This window comes from Diuraphis noxia, unplaced genomic scaffold, assembly GCF_037042655.1.
Source record: "Diuraphis noxia isolate RWA-SAM2 unplaced genomic scaffold, SU_Dnox_SAM2 contig0001, whole genome shotgun sequence".
Taxonomy (NCBI): Eukaryota; Metazoa; Arthropoda; class Insecta; order Hemiptera; family Aphididae; genus Diuraphis; species Diuraphis noxia.
In genome coordinates, this window is record NW_028301711.1 from 55,426,871 (window position 1) to 55,446,329 (window position 19,459).

Below are 19,459 nucleotides of genomic sequence, written 5' to 3' on the forward strand. Positions count from 1 at the left end.
TTTGGATTTTTCAAATTAATTTTTTATTAAATTCAAAATTTTTTATTTTCAGAATTAAAAAATTTAAATATTTGTTTTTATATTATTGCTACAATACATGTAGTACAAGCGTCTTCTAATTATTTATGAAAAACAAAAAATAAAATAAAATATTGAATACCAAAAGAGTTATTATTCCATGTGTCAGAAAATCGTGTAACGCCCTACTAAAATTTTCGAGTATAATTTGAGTACCTACTCTACTCAATTAAAAATATTTGTATGCGCACAAAATAATACGAGTATAATTGACTTCAATCGACTTTTTTTAATACTCGGAAATTGCATTAGACTAATTGTAAAAATATGATAGGAGCCATGTATTAAATTTTCAAATCTTAGAATTAAAAAGGAAAACTTTTATGAATTTCTATCTAAGATAATTTGAACATTGCCGTAATTTTTACGTATTTAGTCAAAATTTGAAATTTACATGCTTATAAACAAAAATTGTGACTATATATTTCTTTTATTTTTCAACTCCTATTGTAAAAATATGTTAGGAGTTTTATATTAAATTTTCAAATCTAAGATATAAAAGGAAAATTTTTACGAATTTCTAGCATAAAATAATCTATGAATTTTCGTGATTTTTACGTATTTAGTCAAAATTTGAAATTTACATGCTTATAAACAAAAATTGTGACTATAAATTTATTTTATTTTTCAACTTCTATTGTAAAAATATGTTAGGAGTTTTATATTAAATTTTCAAATCTTAGTTATGAAAGGAAAATTTTTTACGAATTCCTAGCATAAAATAATTTGAACATTGCCGTAATTTACATAGTTATTTCCGGCACGACGTGGCATGCCACTGATGTATAAATTAGAACTAGCTCAGTTATTGTCGATCTTTTAGTCAATACAAGAGTCATACGAGATACGAGTAATCGGACGATACTCCGACCAAACCGTCACAATTTTTCATTTGTAAACCTTCAACAATATGTATTGTTCTATCATTGCTTTGTTCTGGAATAATACTAGTTTTATATACCTACAGCGTTTGTTTTACCTACTTTTATTAATAAAATATTTTTTTATGAATGTTATTACCATAATCGTTTACACCCACATAAGTTTCTACCAAGTGCCGCCTATGGCATTAGTACTCCACCTTTTTCGAGTACCTACTAGAGGCCTCGATTTGAAACGTGAATTAATACATACGTGAACACGAAGTCCGTGTACACGTGAACGAAAAATTTGTATTCACGTATACTTAATACACGTGAATTTAATATCCGTGTTCACGTATTTTAAGTTATTCACGTATTCCCGTATTCACGGATATTTGTGGCTTGTGCATATAATATTATATTATATAATATGGTGACCGGCCTTTATGAACTGCACGTATCGAGCGAATTAACTGATTACTATTTTTATTATATACCTATTAGATAATAAATAAAGATACTTGTGTACATGAAATAAAACGAAAACTTTATCAATGGCTTATTAATATTTTGAATTATTTCCGTAATCTTATCCACACGTTTATAGGCAAGTATGCGGTATACCCAATATTGTATTGTGGGGTTATTTATGTGAGCAACCTCTTGAGTGGGATAAGTCGTTTATTTTATCAACAATTTAGAAATTCGATAAGCAAATGGTAACTTTACTAACAAATATTTGCACAGTTAACTTTTTTCTATACTGCGTGTTCGTCAAATATTACACTTACATTTTTAGTTTTTACAATAATGGGCAAAAGAAGAAGTTGGGTATGGGAATATGCTAAACGAAAAGAAGATAAAGCATATTGCGAATTATGTGACGAAGATGAAAATAATGAATATTCTTGTGTTGGTGGAACAACTGGGTCTATAATAAGACATTTAAAAATTATGCATAAAGTTTATCAGCCAGAGACATCAACACCTAAGAGGTATGCCCATTAGAAAATAATCAATAATCAACTAAGGCCTATTATTTGTCGGGAATTTACTTTTTTTTTTGTAATTGTCACAAAAATTATGAAATTTGAGCGGAAATTTAAAAAATTTATAAAACTTAACGACCATATTAACTTTTCTAATACTATAACCTTAGCTCTTTAGACATAACTGTCAGTTTTTTAATAATTGATGTGAATGACAGAATGCGCGCTATCGTTATCATTTATTGTTTGTCGCTATATTCATTCGCACAATTATTTTTTTTTTATATTTTAAGTATAAATTTGGACGATAAATTAGATATTTATATTATGAAGAATAACGATTTAGTTTTTTAATTATAGTTAAAAAATATTTTTTGTAGGGATTTGAAACTTATAAAAAATATACTATACTTATACTAATATGATAAAATATAGGTACTTATTTTCTTAATATAATGTTGGCTGACAGTCAGTCTTCGATCAAAATCGTTTTTCGTATACAATGAAATATTATTGAATTCAAATTTCATCCACTCGACTATTACTATAGAACAGAGCGTTATCCACTTGACCACTTTTTTTTTATTTAATTGTACATAATTTGTTTTATATATTTTATTATATTTATTCAACCAACACGTATCTATAGGTTAATTTCATCAAATAATCTCGAAGCAATTGACTCTTTACAAGACACAGATTCATTAACAAACAGTCAATCGTCATCTTCAAGTACCGATAACAATTTTACACAACCAAGTCAACATAATATACCAAGAAAGCGTCGCCGTTTTTTGACACATGATAGTGATACTGATCGTAAATGTAGCCCTGATAGAACAGAGTTAATCCATAAAGCGTTGGCCAAACTTATTTGCATGAACCAATACACCGCTATCTTTTTGTTCAAGCTCTGGATTCCTTCAATTTATGGCCGTCGTAGAACCGAATTATAGAGCAATCAAAGAGGAAGCATTAAAAAAAAGACTACACTTTTTTAAGTCAACCGTCGAAGAAAAAATACGAAATAATTTAAAAGCTGTTAAAAGTGTTGTATGCACATCAGATTGTTGGTCCTCATTGTCCCAACATTCTTATATAACTATAACTGCACATGCTTTAAATAATGATTGGTCTCCGATGTCATTTACTTTAACAACCCAAGAAATGGAAGAACGTCATACAGCTTTAAACATAGCAGACAAATTAGAAAATGTATTCTCCAGCTGGGAAATTAAAGATAAAGTTACGACTGTTATAACAGATAATGCAAAAAATGTAGTAAATGCCGTTCAATTACTTTCTAATACCACTAATAATAATATTTCAGATGTGACGTGTGCAGCTCATAGTTTACAACTATCTATAAATAAAGCATTAAAAGAAGATTCAATTTCCGAAATAATTAATCAAAGCAGCAGGCTAGTAGGACATTTTAAACATTCGAATTTGGCAAAACAATCTTTATTAAATAAACAAAAACAATTAGGTATGCCTGAACAGTCTTTATTGCAAAGTTGTAAGACACGATGGAATTCAATCTACTCAATGCTGGAACGTATTTTTGAAAACAGGTGTCCAATTTCTGCTGTGATGGCTGATCGATCTATAACTTCCACACACATAGCCCAAAAATTAGAAATCTTAGAGCATCAATGGTTAAAAATAGAAACTCTTGTCATTCTTCTAAAGCCATTGAAAGTTATTACGTCGCTTCTATGTGGAGAAAATCATTCACCGACTTCAATCGTAAGGCCATTGCTCAAAAAATTGTTAGACAACCATTTAAAGCTACAGGATAATGACGACCAAAGTATAACTTATTTTAAGCAAACTATTATTTCTGATATTAAAGAACGCTTTAATCTTGAGTGGGATTCAGAAAGCAGAGTTTCTGCTCGACAAATCGCGTCATTCTTGGATCCAAGATATAAAAATTTGGATCATGAACCCATAATTGCACGAGAAAGCATTCGATCATCCGTTATCAATTTATTAAATAATATTGAAATTGATGCACATAATGTAAATACACGACGCGAACCATCACTTCATAAAAGTGCACTCGAGTTCCTCTACGGTGATGATGTTACTGAAGTCAACGATTTGACGACCTAGTTTCAAAATTATTTAGCTGAACCTCAATTAAAGTTCGATTTGAATCCATTTGATTGGTGGAAATCTAGAGAAGATAAATATCCAGGAATCGGAATACTGGCAAAAAAATATTTATCAATACCCGCTACATCAGTGAGTTCCGAACGATGTTTTTCCACAGCTGGTAACGTGGTAAATTCAAAAAGAACATCATTATTAACAAAAAATGTTAATTTATTGGTTTTCTTATACCAAAATCGAAATTTAATACCATAATATTATTATTATTTATATTATTGTCATACTTAATTATTTATAAATTGCTATTTTTTTATATTCATAAAAATTTCGTCATTATTATGAATACATTTTCTATAATTTATCAATATATACTATTATAATTAATCCTTAATCTTGTGATAAATCGAATTATTTTGTAACAATTAAGAAATTCATTGAATTATTCAAGTTTGAAATCATTCTTATTTGCATGTTTAATTTAATTAATCATTCTACATTATTTTTGTTTTTAGTTTGTTTGAAAATCGTTGTTTTAAATATACAAAATGCTTTTGTTAAATTGTCTCTATAGATTTTGTATATCTTTATAAGTAAATTGCATGGCTAATAATAAAGTACGTATGTATTAGAACACTAAGATACATGATTACGTGTATACGTGAATACGTGAATATTCGTGTACACGTGAATAATTACACGTGTACACGGATTTTTTAAATACACGGTTTTATATATTCGGATGTTAATTTCACGTGAATACGTGACCGCGTGTACACGTGAAATAGAGAGCTCTAGTACCTACTCAAAATTTGAACTCAATTATTATATAACATTATCTGTTTGTCCAAATTAACAAGATTGGTAATTTTTGACGACCACCAAATATTATTATCTTAATGACCAGGCCCGTATTTAGGGGTGGCAGGGTGGGCCTTTGCCCTTCCTGGTAGTATTTTGGGGCGGTAAATTTTTTTTATTATTAAGCCAACATAACTTTAGAATTATGTAAAATGTTTTTTTTCATGTGATTTGGTGGAGATTTCTCCAAAGTTTATTTTAGAATATTCTCTCAAATCTATTTTTATACTAACAACAATATAATTCCTTGGAAAACTGATAACGGCATCGGCATGAGTGCAGCCTGCAGCTGCTAGCGTTGTTGTAATAGTTTTAATAGCATTATAGCAATAATAAATGTGTAATATTATGTTTAATTGTTGAGCGGATTCGATACCTTGATTTTTTACTAGAAGTACATGCGCGTCATAGGATTTTAGCCATATTTTCTGCCAAACGTACCGATGGATAAGCGATAAGAATTATAAAAACAGATTTGAATTTGTCATCAAATCTACTTGAAATCGACTTTCCCACATTTTAGATTTTTTGATTTTAACTTCAACAAACATTTAAAAACGACAACTTTTGAATTACAATTTTTTAATACAGTAGATTCTCGTTATGTCGAATCTCAAGGGGAACAGAAAAAAGTTCGAGATATCGAGTTTTATTAAAAAATAAAAAATAATAGAAATGTATGTTGTATAAGAATAATTAATAATACGAATGCCTAAAATACATAAAAATGACTGAATAAATTATTCTGCATTTGAAAAATAAGCCCGTTTCATCGACATTAAAAATATCATTAGAAGAATAACCTGCTAAGACATCAGGAAGATTTTTAATCCAATTTGAACAACAATGTGTGTCTACTGAAGCTTTTTCTCCACAAATAGTTCGAAAAACTACATCGTGTCTTTTTTTCCAATTTGTAAGCCATCCACTACTAGCTTTAAAATTAGTGTGTCCTAATTTTTGTGCATATTCGTTTGCTTTTTCAAGTAAAATTGTTCCATTTAATGGTATGTTTTTATCTCGACACTGAGTAAACCATTTTAGCAAACATTCATCAATGTCCAAATAAGGAGTCATCCTCATTTTTTTCATATTTCCACAATTGAACTTCATTATTTTCTCTTTCTGTTTAATGATTGACGACAATGTATTTGGTGGAATATTGAATTCATTGGCGATTTCACATTTTTTACGGTCACCTTTTTCAACTAACTGTATTAAACGAACTTTATCCGAAATTGAAAGAACATTTAATTTAAGCTTCTTTTCCATTTCACTACAAACGAATAAACGAACTACGAAAGACTACAAACGTGACAACCAACGCGCTAAATCACAATCGCTATACTGCACAATGTATGCAATGTAGGTACTGCACAATTCCTGTTTTAACCGTAATAAAAATATTATTTGTGAACTCGAGATAACGAAAAACGATTAATTTTATATCGAGTTATCGAGAGCAAAACACTATTAAGTGTAACAGTAGTTTCAAGGGGAATTTAAAGTAGTCCGAGATAACGAAAAATTCGAGATAGCGACGTTCGACATATTAAGAATCTACTGTATAACATAACATTAATTGGAATTTGGAAAACGATATCGAAAATGTTTAAAAGTCGATCTCAAGTAGGTAGTCTTGACGACAAATTCAAATCTGTTTTTATAATTCTTGTTGCTTCACTATTTCCATCGGTATGTTATCAAAAAATACGGCTGAAATCCTATAACGCGCATGTGTTAGACAAAGACAGAAAATCACGTTATCGAATCCCCATAATAAAAATTCATATTAGTAATGGGTATTATTAAATTCAATTAAAGGCGAGATGCATGGCTGTAAACTGCAACGTTGCGCCTTACGTGAAAACAGAAAATCGCAAGTTTTAGTATGATATTACTTCGAAAACAATGATTTGAACTTTTTTTTTTGTACCGTTGATCTTAACTCATTTAAATATGTGTTTAAAAAAAAAATCATAAAACCACTAGGTAATTAAAGTGAATTTGTTACTTTATTTCGAAATTAAAATACATGTAATGTTTTATAATTTGAAATAGGTATTTATAATTTTTATTTTTAACACTGGTCATTCACCCCTTTTATAACACCAAAAAGGGGGGAGGGAGGGCGGAAATTCATAAGTGCCCCGGGGCGCATCATTTCTAAATACGCCCATGTAAATGACATTTACATAGGTAGTTATTTCCGGTACGACGTGGCATGCCACTGATGTATAGATTAGAACTAGTTCAGTTATTGTCGATCTTTTAGTCAATACAAGAGTCATACGAGATACGAGTAATCGGAGTAATCGGACGATACTCCGACCAAACCGTCACAATTTTTCATTTGTAAACCTTCAACAATAGGTATTGTTGTTTCGTTGCTTTGTTCTGGAATAATACTAGTTTTATATACCTACAGCGTTTGTTTTACCTAATTTTATTAATAAAATATTTTTTTTGTAATTTTAAATACATACTAATAATATCTTTTTTCGATATACATGTTTTTAATTTTTTTTACATATTTTAATATTTTTTTAAAAATAATTATATAATTATGTACATATTTTGATTTTTTTATTACAATAAAGTCCGTTCCCTAGTTATCATGTATCTATCGCATTGTAGATAATAGCATTGATAATAGAATAGACTATTCTATAATCAATGATACTAGGCATTCAATACTAGCTGCTATTCATATTTCAAACTTGTAAAATTTGTAAATTTTAACCTAGACCTTGAAGAAAATTTCCGGGGGGGGGGGGGGGTGGTTAACCCACCACCCACGTGCGCCACTGTCATTATAATATTATTTTCATTTTGAATGAAAAATGCATTTATTATCGTTATAATCAAATACCTACCAATACACATTATAAAATATTTATTTATTCTATTATTTCTATTTGATTTTTATATGATTTTTTTTTAAAATTATTGTATTTAAATACGATAGATATATTATAGTTAGGGCCTGGATTTAAATGTACTCAAAACCATACAAATATGCTCTAAAAAATAGAAAATGAAAAAAGGTCACAATCGGTGGAGTTTACACACGCCCGATTCAGACATTCAGTATCAAAAAACCGATGATTTTTGTATATGGTACTTTTGATTTAGTAACCCTATGTCCTAATGTCCCCTTCCTCTGATTATGTCACTGGTATTTATACATGTTAGAAAAATGATTGTCTCATAAATGTATTTATTACCATTCATAATTTATTTATTATTAATATATTCAAAAGTTCCAAAAGTACTATTACATAACTCTATGTATTATCAACGATTAATAATAAGCACCAACAACAAAGATATTTACTAATAAATTAACCATACAGTCATAGGCGCAACTAGGTTCCAAAATCTGAGGGGGCTAAAAATATTTACAAGTGTCATGTGTAATCAAAAAATGTTCTATCCCTGAGTATATCCCCATGAGGAAATCATTATAATAAATTACATAAGTACAAACTCATAACACATAACATATTAACAGTATTATTAATTATATTAAAGTAATACGCCAATCATTTTTTGAAAATTTATCAACAATGAGCTGAGTGTCGATTAAATTAGCAATGTCTCTTTCTATACATAAAATAGATAAATAACTAAATCTTTCTTGTCCCATACTACTTCTCAACCAATTTTTCACACGTCGCATTGAGGAAAATGAGCGTTCGCATGTAGCTGAACTTATTGGTATTGTTACTGCAATTTGTAACATCTTACACAAATTTGGATAAATATGTTTTTCAGAAACTTTTTTTAAATCATAAAATCAAAATCATTTTTTGAGACTTTTAAACAATTATGTGCAACTACCATTTCAGACCTTAAACTGTCGATTGAAGTATTCACAATATCCTGAAAAGAAAAAATATTATGAAAGATAATTAATAATTTTTAATCTTGCTACAGATAATTAACTGATCTAAGAATTATTTCAGACAATAAATAATTTTAGTATTATATTCAAATTTGTTAAATAAAGCTATATTTATCTATTATTCTTATTACCTTATAATGGTCAATGAAGTACAATGAATTTCTATAGTCCAAATTGCAAAATGAATCAATTGAATTTGCCATTAATAAACTTTCATCTGAAAATCTGTATTTTAAACCAGTTATTACAGTATCCATAATACACATATATGCTGTAGTTTTCCAAAATGTTTCAACTGAAGTTGATTCTTCAATTTCTTCTGCTCCTGTAATTGTTGTAAGGATATAATCATGGACATTTTTTGGTTCCATTCGTTGCCGTTTCGATCCTATTTATCAAATAAATATATATGTAGAAGTTTTACAATATAAATTTTATTATGAAAACATAATATGTTTATATATATATATATGAAACAAAATAACTTACCCTTTGATGGATTTTGTAAACATATACCAATGTTTTCTGCTGTATGCATTATTTTTCTCCATATATTTGAAAATTCATCATCGGATCTTAAGTTTTCAAAAGTTGTTATCACACCAATAATTACATTTTTAGACATACCAAGAGTTGCACATTTATTTTGTAAAGTATTACTCAAAACATTTATGATACTCAACACTTCTTTCATTATAGTAAGTACAACTATAAACTCACTTTTTTGTATTGAACTTAAAATTCCTGAAACAATATTTAAAAAAACTTTTATGTATTATAGGTATCAGTATAAATTATTTTTACAATTATTATTTACCCATAGCCTGAGCAACATCTTTGTCAGCTTGTTCTTCTACTTCATAATTTAAAAAATTTACTATTGCTGTATAATTATTTAGCATAGCTTCACAGTTTTTGTAACGACAGACCCACCTCGTGTCACAAATTCTTAAAATATTACCTTTTTTATCCCTATTTTTGACTGGATTTCAGATAATTTTAAATGGTTAGAAGGACGTGAAAAGTGAACAAATACAGCTTCTAATATATTGAACATATTACGAGCACTCTAAACATGTATAAAGTTAATAATTAATTTATAAAAATTAACATAAATAATTAGTATCTATTTTATACTTTTATGTTTTTACACATATCGACTACAACTAGGTTCAAACGATGAGCCATGCAATGTGTGTATATTGCACTAGGACTTAATTTTTTTTTAAGAAATTTTAAGAAATTCCTTAATTTTGGCTTGTACACCATTAAGTCTCCCACTCATCACACTCGCTCCATCATAAGACTGAGCTATTATTTTAAGAGTACTTATATCAATAGTTTGAGTCTTAAAAAAATCAGTAATAGCTGCTAAAATATTATTTGCATCCTGGCTACTTGAAACATTGACAAATCCTATAAAGCGTTCATATACTTGTAAATCCACCACATATCTTACACAAATTGACAATTGTTTTTCTCTATAACACCTAAACAACCACACGAAAAGTAACTATATTCATATAAATAAAAAACACTAGAAGCTTTTTAATATTACCTTGCTTCATCACACATTATGGCAAAAAAACCAACAATAACTATTTGGTTTAAGATTGTTTCCTTAACTTGATCAGCACACATTTTTATCAGCTCTTCTTGTACTTTCCAACTACTTAAGTTAATTTTTTGCAGGTAACTATGTTCAAAATCAGGATCATGTTTTGAGACCAGTTTACATAATTCTTTAAAATTACCTAAATATAATTAATTTCTTATAAGAATTAAAACAAACAAAAAAATATTACCCATAACTCTTATAAATAAAAGCCTTGATTATTGGAGTCGGATGATTCATCGTGGCCTCTGAAGGCAATTCCTTATTTTCCTAAATATAATGCTATATCTATTAAATGTAACAAATAGTTGCGATTTTTGATGATTTGTTGTTGATGAAAAGAACTCATTTTAGATATTATTGACCCATTTATTTTACTGTTTTTATACTCAGCCATTCTGGTAAGACTATTTAAATGAGTTTTAGTAGATTCATGACATTTTAATTTAGATGAAATCTACAGAAAAAAAATGAATAAATACCAATCATATGTAAATATGTAATTGTCTTCAATTATTAAAACTTGTTATTAAAATATTATAAATGTAAATTAGAAGTTTAATTGTGAAAATAACTTGCCTTTTTCCAATTAGAAAATCCAGTAATAGTAAAAGTGTTTTCTGAATTTCCATAGTCATTTGAAAAGATGCGGCAAGAAAAGCAAAATACTGCATTCGTTTCAATGCTATACTCAAGCCAATCAAAATGTGTATAGTAAACTCATGTGAATGAACGATTTTGTGTGCCAAATTTGGTTTTTGAATAAACCTAAGTTTAATTTAATAATCAAAGAATAGTATTCATCAATAATAAAATATTTTTATATTCACTTACCTTTAACATAGGCCTTATAGGAACCGAGTCCATATCTCAAAGATCTGTATCTAAACTATTTACAAATGTTGAGCTAGATACAAGTGAAAAGGGTTTTTCAATGGGTCTGTCCTGAACCTGAATGGTTTCTGTTTGAGTGCTACATGGATCTGGATCGTCTACTAGTTGATCATTTTTTTCTTGAGTATCCACATTGTTTGTAAGCGGAAAATAATCTTTTTTAGTAACTTCACGAAATTTAAAAATATCAAATACTTTTCTTTAATCCATTGTAAAAAAAATAAACTATTATTCTTACACTTTACAGTGAAAATATAAATATTGTTAATATGTCAATAATAATCACAAAACTCATTCAATTAATAATGTAGGTATTATACTATTATAATGTATAGAGTGAAGAGACAAGTTACAAGTGTACTGTAGAGTGTAGACAACACAACTGTCACAACTACACAAGTGTCATGTATATTTTTGCTTTCGATAAAATTATCGATTAATATACAATACAATATAGATTATAAACTACCTATATTAACCTTCACAAGGGTTTTTATCTGTCATAATATGAGCATAAATCTAAAAATAAATTTCTTATTGGAAATTATAACTGATAAGCTGCGCTAAGCGTGTTATATAATATAATATCAAAATAATATAAACGTCAATAAATATTAAATTATTTTGTTAGTTGTAATTAAATTGTCTCAATAATTTTAATAAGCTTCAAGTAAATTCGTATAAAAACTGGGGGGGGGGGAACTATGGATAAAACTGGGGGAGCTAAGCCCCCCCCCCTAATTGCACCTATGCATACAGTATATTTACACTATATAGCTAAAAGTATTTTACTTTTTAACAATATAAATTAACAAAAAAATACAATTTCATGAAAATAAAATTTTTATTGTAATTTACAAAAATAAAAAAGCTTATTATAAACATATTTACAGATTATGTTTTGAAAATAAATGTTAAAAAAAAAATAATGTAACATTAATATGATAAATGTTCACTTTTTATAATTATCTACTAGGTAGTTAATTTATAATTTTTATACGATATACAATTTAATTTACAATTACATAATAAAATAAATTGTACATAATGACAATATTATATTTTATAAAGTTACTTTTATTATTTAACAGGTTAAACAATTTATAATTGCAAAGGATTGTTTCACCTCTGATTATAAACAAGGAAAGTTTCTCCTACAATAGTAGTATAGTTATAATATAAGGAAAAAAAAAATAATAGTACAATAGATAGTTAAGTAGTAGAATAGTATTAATATATTTATAATTTAAGGATTTGATTTACTATTGATAGTAGTCGAGGAAGGCTCCTACTATAATAGTAATATAAATAAAACATTTCACTGTTGATAAGTAGTCGAGTAAGGTTCTTACAAATTATAAAATGAGTGTGTCAAAAAAAGTTGAAGAAATAGGGCACTTCATTCAACAAAAATATCCAACATTGGAATTTGGCAGGATAGGTGTATCTCATGAAGCGATTAGTGACATTTGTAATGTGATATTCAAGAAAGGTAATTGCAAAAAAACTAAAAAGAATATAGTTATGGCATTAAATAATCCCAATTCAGCTGTGAGGAAATTGTTAAATACTAATATAGATGATGATTTACACTTCCATAAAATGCTTCAAGACAATGGTTATTTAAAAAATGTTTTTTACTTATAAGACAGAGGCTGTTAATTCAGTTTGTAAATTATTAAAAATGAAATGTAATCGTAAAAATCAACATAGAGTATTTCAACGTTGTCAAAAGGGTTTTGGACTAAATAAAATATCTGTTAGTCCTAAAGAATTATCTCAAAGAGAAATTTTTATGTTAGGTCAAGAAAATGAACTAAATGAGAGTACTTTAGTGTGTGTAAAGAGAAAATTGTTTACCGACAATTCTCCTAAAAAATAAAACAATTATACATCCAATGTCATTGCAGATTATTTGGACATTGGTTTGAATGAAAATGTTCTTGAAATCAATAGTATTCCTATTCAAAATGAAGACCATTGCACTAATACAACGGAATACCGTTTCTATTAAAGAAACTTATATCAATGAGGAAATGTTTACCACTCCTAAGCGGAAATCAGTTATTGTCAAAGCTGGAAAGTTATTTTCTTCTGGATAGAGGTCTAAACCAATAGAAATAAGTAATAAACCCGAAGCAGATTTTAATGAATTATCTAAAAACTCAAAAAATGTATGGGATGTACAAAAAGAAAATGATTATGAAACAGTTAATAATATGGAAAAAGATTTGATAAAAGAAAATGAATTTGAAATTAATAGACATGGTTTTGAAATTTCTTTACAAATCGAGAATAATGGATGTTATGAAACAGAAGAAATTAATGTCACTGAGGAAAAGATAACCACTCCTGAATGTAAATTCAATATTTCCTTTAATGGAGATGACTTGAATACCCCAAAAAAGATGAGTGAGTCTGTAATTGTTTGCAACAATATGGAAGAAATTGGTCATAATAACAGTACGGGGTTTCTTAAAGAATTTAATGTTGCTGAGGAAATACTAACCAAACCTAAACGTGTCATAAATGTTTCATTTACTAGAGATTTGTTTACCCCAGAAGCAGATCGGAAAGCAAAGAACTAAAAGAATGGACATCCCTTAAAGATAAGGTCCTTTAATGAAGGCAATAAAATGAAAAATATAATATGGTATAAAAAGTGTACTGTTGTGGAAGGAATCATTATTTTACAAGACGAAGAATTTAAACAAATAGTTGATAAGTTGATAGTACAATGCAAAAAAATAGATATTTCAAATGAAATAAATGATTTGTTACGTGAAAAATTTGAAACTGTAAATAACTCTTGTGTGTTGACGATTAAAAATAAAAATATAACCAAGAAAGGTTTGACATGTTATGAAATTTGTAGGCATGAATCTTGTAAGCAGATTAAACTAGTGGTGGAGAAAAAAAAACAACTGACAGTTTGGCAAAAATAACAGTTCTGAGTAACAGCCACAATTATAGCCACTATGGTAAGCTGACTACGTTCTTGAAGGGAAAAAATCGAAAAAGACAAATGCAAATATCAAAGTACTGCCCACCGATGAGTTTACGGCAAAAGTATATTTTAAAAATCTCTCCTAGTAAACTAAAACGCGGTAACTTGTGCAACATAAGGTCTGATCGGGTATATTATAAGCTGTCTCACGAACAAAAGTGTCTTGATGATCGAGCTACTGACGACAGGGTTGATATGCATTTATTGAAAGATAAATGTTCAGAATTCATTCAATATGTATCTGATCCAAAACAGAAGGATTTTGAAACTTATTTATTTAGTCGAGATCAAGTTAACGTATTAAAAAAAGATAAGATGTGTTACAATTCATTTTGATGCGACTGGTGGCGTGGTAAGAGAAACTACGAGAGATCCTACACTGTATAAAACAGGAAAAAGAAAAAAAAATTATTATTGTATTATGCGGCTGTCATCGTGTGCAATAAGAGGATAATTCCAAAAGCAGAATATTTGACAACTACACAAACTGCTGGTGCGATAACAAATTGGCTAAAGGAGTTTCGAAAATTCTATTAACGACAGTGTGATACAAAGTTCATGGCACACGTTGTCAGTGACTTTTCAACAGCAATACTAAAAGGGTTTGAGAAAGCATTTAATGAATGTAACGAGGTCGTAGAGTATTTGAATACATGTTATGAATTCATGTATGAGGGGAAAATATTTGATTGTAACGCATTGATTAGTCTTTGTTGTTGTCATTTAATAAAAAATATATCTGACGATGATCATTAATATTATAAAGGAAGTGAGAAGAAGATGACTAATGGATCTTTGGCGTGGTTGGCAACTGCTTGTAACTCACCAGCCTTCAACATTACCTCCACGGAATGTTTGGACAAATGGTTCATTGCAGTTACAACAGTATTGTTGTCACCCTACAACACTGTAGACGTGGAAGATGCCATGAACACTTTGAAGCAGCTCAGTCATGAAAGTCCAAGCAGTCTAGTTGATGAGCTAATGACAAGACAAAATAACGTTACATTAGATGAACAAATAAGAGATGCTAAGACATTTTACTGGTATAAAGATTCCAAGTTCTTGACTCGATTCGAAAATATAGTAGTTCAGGTAAAAGAAACATTAAAAATGTGTGCTAGCTTAGAAGAAAATCTATTGCATAGTGTTGAATTCCACAATGATATGATGGGGTCTATCATTCCAATGATTCCAATGTGGACAGGTGTGATGCGTTTCAAAGTATTTGGGTCGACAGACAGAGCAAGCAATGCTCCAGCAGAAAGTTGGTTTGAAGATTTAAAGACGAACAAAAAATTCCGGCGTATGAAATGTGGAAGATTTGTGCAATTCACTAGAAGTATTATACTGAGTAGATGTAAGGAAGTACTGCTAGATATACCATCCAATTATTGTGCACTTCTTCCGGTCCAAAATGTACAAAAGAAAATCACAAAAAAAGAATGTACATCATTCATCAATTTGATTTCGTCATCATCTGACGATGATGAAAAAAGATTTCAAATTTGGATACTATAGTTGTTCCCAGTGCCTGATTTAGGGGGGTACCAGGGTGACTAGTTACCCGGCCCCAATTTGGAGTGGCCCCAAACGTTTTGCTAGTTTTATATATTATTATAATATTAATAAATTTATTTGAGGCCTCTTTTTATTTAAATCCCCGGCCCCAAAATTTGTAAATCAGGCTCTGGTTGTTCCAAAAGAGAGTTTACTTGTAATGCCATTACATGTAAATGGAAATCATTGGGTAATTATGTTTGCGGACTTTGATAATCAGAAATTCTATTTATTTGACCCATTCGAAACTACGGAATATAATAAATGTAGACATGATTTTGTGACCATACTAAGTGAACTGAAAAAAAATCATGTGTACGGAGAGGTAGGAAATGCGTGGCCTGAGATGAATTTTCAACTATTTTCTGACTATCCTAAACAAACTGATGGTTATAACTGTGGAATATATGTGTTGTATTATGCCGAGTGTATGATGAAAAATAAGATTGACAACGTAAAATTCAATAAAGAATTCAGCCCAATGGTATATAGAGAGGTGTTAAAAGATTTATTGTTGTAAAAATCTGATTTCATGAGAGATATTTGTTTGTATTGTGGGCGTACGGACAAAAAACACAAAGAGATAAAAAAGGACAACATTGATTGGGTTCAATGTGACACATGTAATAGATGGATAATAATTTTGAATGTGTTTTGTGCATGTCTAATACAAAAAATAAAATAAAATAAAATAATTAATGAATAAATTCAAGAGGTTAATATAACATACATAAAATATAAGTAATATGTATATGACAATTTAGAAATAAAGAGAAAGAGTGGAGTAGGCCTATGTTGGGAAACCACTATAAAAAAACGCGCCAAAATGCAGTACCTCCAGTTTTGTTGAATACAATGCTAAGGTGGTGTGGAAATCTGTTAACATGTTTAAATATACTGGTATATATTTAACTTAGATAACTGTCTAGATACTGAATGTGTAAGTTCTGAAAACCAGATTTCACTAGTCATCCAATCTAAAAAAAACATATATATATATATACAATATATGTACATAATATAGACATAAAAATTATATTTTTTTGGTTAACACCAACTAGTTATTGTTATTTCCATTACTACATAGAATTATGACACTTCATCAGTTACTTTTTCTAATTCACTGTTTAATACCCAATATGACGGCCAACTATTTGGATAATAAAATTTTTGTGGTCTAACTAATACACATTGACATGATTCTTCAATAAACAAATGATGTTTCAATTATTTTGAGACATTATCTAAAAGTTAATAGGTCATATTCTTAAATGTATACAAAAAATTGATTCTGGATAAACATGTTTTATGTATGTTGCGAGTGGGCTAGAGATAAAACAAACAGTGCGCTAACATCCGCTTAAGGATATTATAGATTTTATAAAATACATAAAAATTTAAGAAATATTCATTAATATCATATATACCTTATGTGCTTATGAGTATACATAAAACTCAAAAGATTAATTTTCCTCTTACATATTATATTTATTGAACTTGTACAATTATAAGAATTTTGGCGATGTAATAAAAACATAATTTTTCTATCTTGAACAATTCTATAAAAAAAATATTAATTGACAATTACCTAGTTAACTAATACCATTACGATTGTAAGATTACCTTAAGTGTTGTTCTTATTACATTTCTAGTGTGTTTTCTTTATTGAACTTCTATAATTAGGTAATTGTAACGGATCACTGCTAATCATTACAAAAACAATTTTATTTTAAATTGACTGTAAAACATAAAAATAACACGGACCATACTAAGACTAAATACCACAGACTTCTATACTAAGTATAGAAGTCCGTGCTAAATACCTACCAAAATGTAGATCATAGTATTTTAGTTCATGATTAATATACTGAATTCGATTACGATAATTCCGTTATCTTCATGGCCAAAGAAGACCCTCCATCATGTCTGCAGACGTGCGGAACAAACATTACAGTCAAGTATATACTGACAGAATGTCATAAATTCAGTGAAAGGCGCATTAAACTAAAACTACCTGATAGACTATATGAGATGCTATCACCCACTCCCGAGACGACCAAAAAGCTCCTCAATTTCGTCAACTGATTTGAATGGTAGGCGGAAAAAATGAGCACGGAAAAAAAACCCATGGAAAAAAAACCCACGAAAATAAAAATGTGTTTTATATTGTTTTGTTGATTAACTCAAATACCTATCATAATACAATCACATAGTTATTTTATTTTGTGATTAAACTGTACATAATATCACGATTTATGATATACAGGTTGCCATCGACCTATACCGAAATGTTTAAAAGTATGAAGATGAGGTTGACTCACAGCCAGGGTTGCCAACTATCCAGTTAAAAAAATCGGGACTTTTTTCCAATATGAGAACATTTTTTTAAGGTTTTAATATATTATAAAGGCAATCATTTCTGGCATAACATATTATAATATAAGATATAAGTACGGATATATTTGCTCTCTATATGTATATACATAATTATAAATTGTATAACAAACATAATGTTTAATAAAATAATAATAATATAATATTTTAGACGGAATTTTTAATAAAAAAAAAGTATTATAAATTATAAATTGAAAATAATTATTAATTTTTCCAATTGTATTTTTTCTGGCTCTTCACGGCATTCAAAAAAGTTGTATCATCTTTCACTAAGTTCACGAAATCAGTACAGGAACTATTTGTGGAAGGCAATATATTCAGTGATATCATTAATTCGTTTTTTATTAAGTCCACTGAACAACGATTTCTAACATCTGTCCATTTTAGTTTCATCATCGAAAAAACCCTCTCTACATGAGAATTAGATGGTGGAATACTTAGACTAAATTCTAATAATATTTCAAAATTTTTTAATTTCTGAATTGATAAAAGTTCTAACCATTTTTCATAAACAGTTAAATTATTTTTGAAGCTAACTGTTGGTATAGCAGGCTTGATAATTGTAAATTCTTCAAATATTTCATCTACAGAAATTACATCAACTAGTCCAAATACTTCAATTATTTTTGCAATATCTTGATAAAGTAACAAACGTGATTTTAAGCAAAGTGGTTCCAAAAATTTTAGTGGCGAATATTCATAATCAAAATGATTAGATAAATAAGTTAATGCAGTGTTGTAGAACATATCAAAGTCTTTTTTTATAGTATTTATGTTAGATACTGATAATTTATTCTTACATGTGATGGAAATTTGTGCCATAAAACTGTTCATTTATGCGAGTTGAAATATTAGTTTTTAACTCATTCATAATATAAAATATCTCGGGGGAACTCGTCTCAGACTTTTGAAGTAATTTACTTGCTTTTTCAAACATAATAGTAACATTGGCACAAAAATGTAAGTAAATACTTGGTTTTTTAAATAAATGTTCAATTTCTGAAACGTCTTCTTCAAAAAATAAAAGTTTTTTTATTTGTTTTGGACAGTCTTCGCCAAGAGAAATAAAATAAGATATCAATGCAGGATAAAACTTGAGAATTTTTTGGATCGCTGGGGCAATTGACAACCACCTTGTAGGACAATGTTTAACTAATTCTTGCCATTCTAACTCAG

General features: G+C 28.7%; 6 pseudogenes; 5 read left to right on the forward strand and 1 right to left on the reverse strand.

The window, feature by feature from the left end:
* Positions 1–19,459, forward strand: part of LOC149060951 (uncharacterized) — a 289,350-nt pseudogene that overhangs the window by 79,785 nt on the left and 190,106 nt on the right.
* Positions 1,894–10,825, reverse strand: LOC149060955 (zinc finger MYM-type protein 1-like; annotated as a pseudogene).
* LOC107170234 (E3 SUMO-protein ligase ZBED1-like) lies at positions 2,828–4,303 on the forward strand (annotated as a pseudogene).
* Positions 12,685–17,160, forward strand: LOC149060956 (uncharacterized; annotated as a pseudogene).
* LOC149060957 (uncharacterized) lies at positions 15,110–15,797 on the forward strand (annotated as a pseudogene).
* On the forward strand, positions 15,816–16,574 carry LOC149060958 (sentrin-specific protease 1-like; annotated as a pseudogene).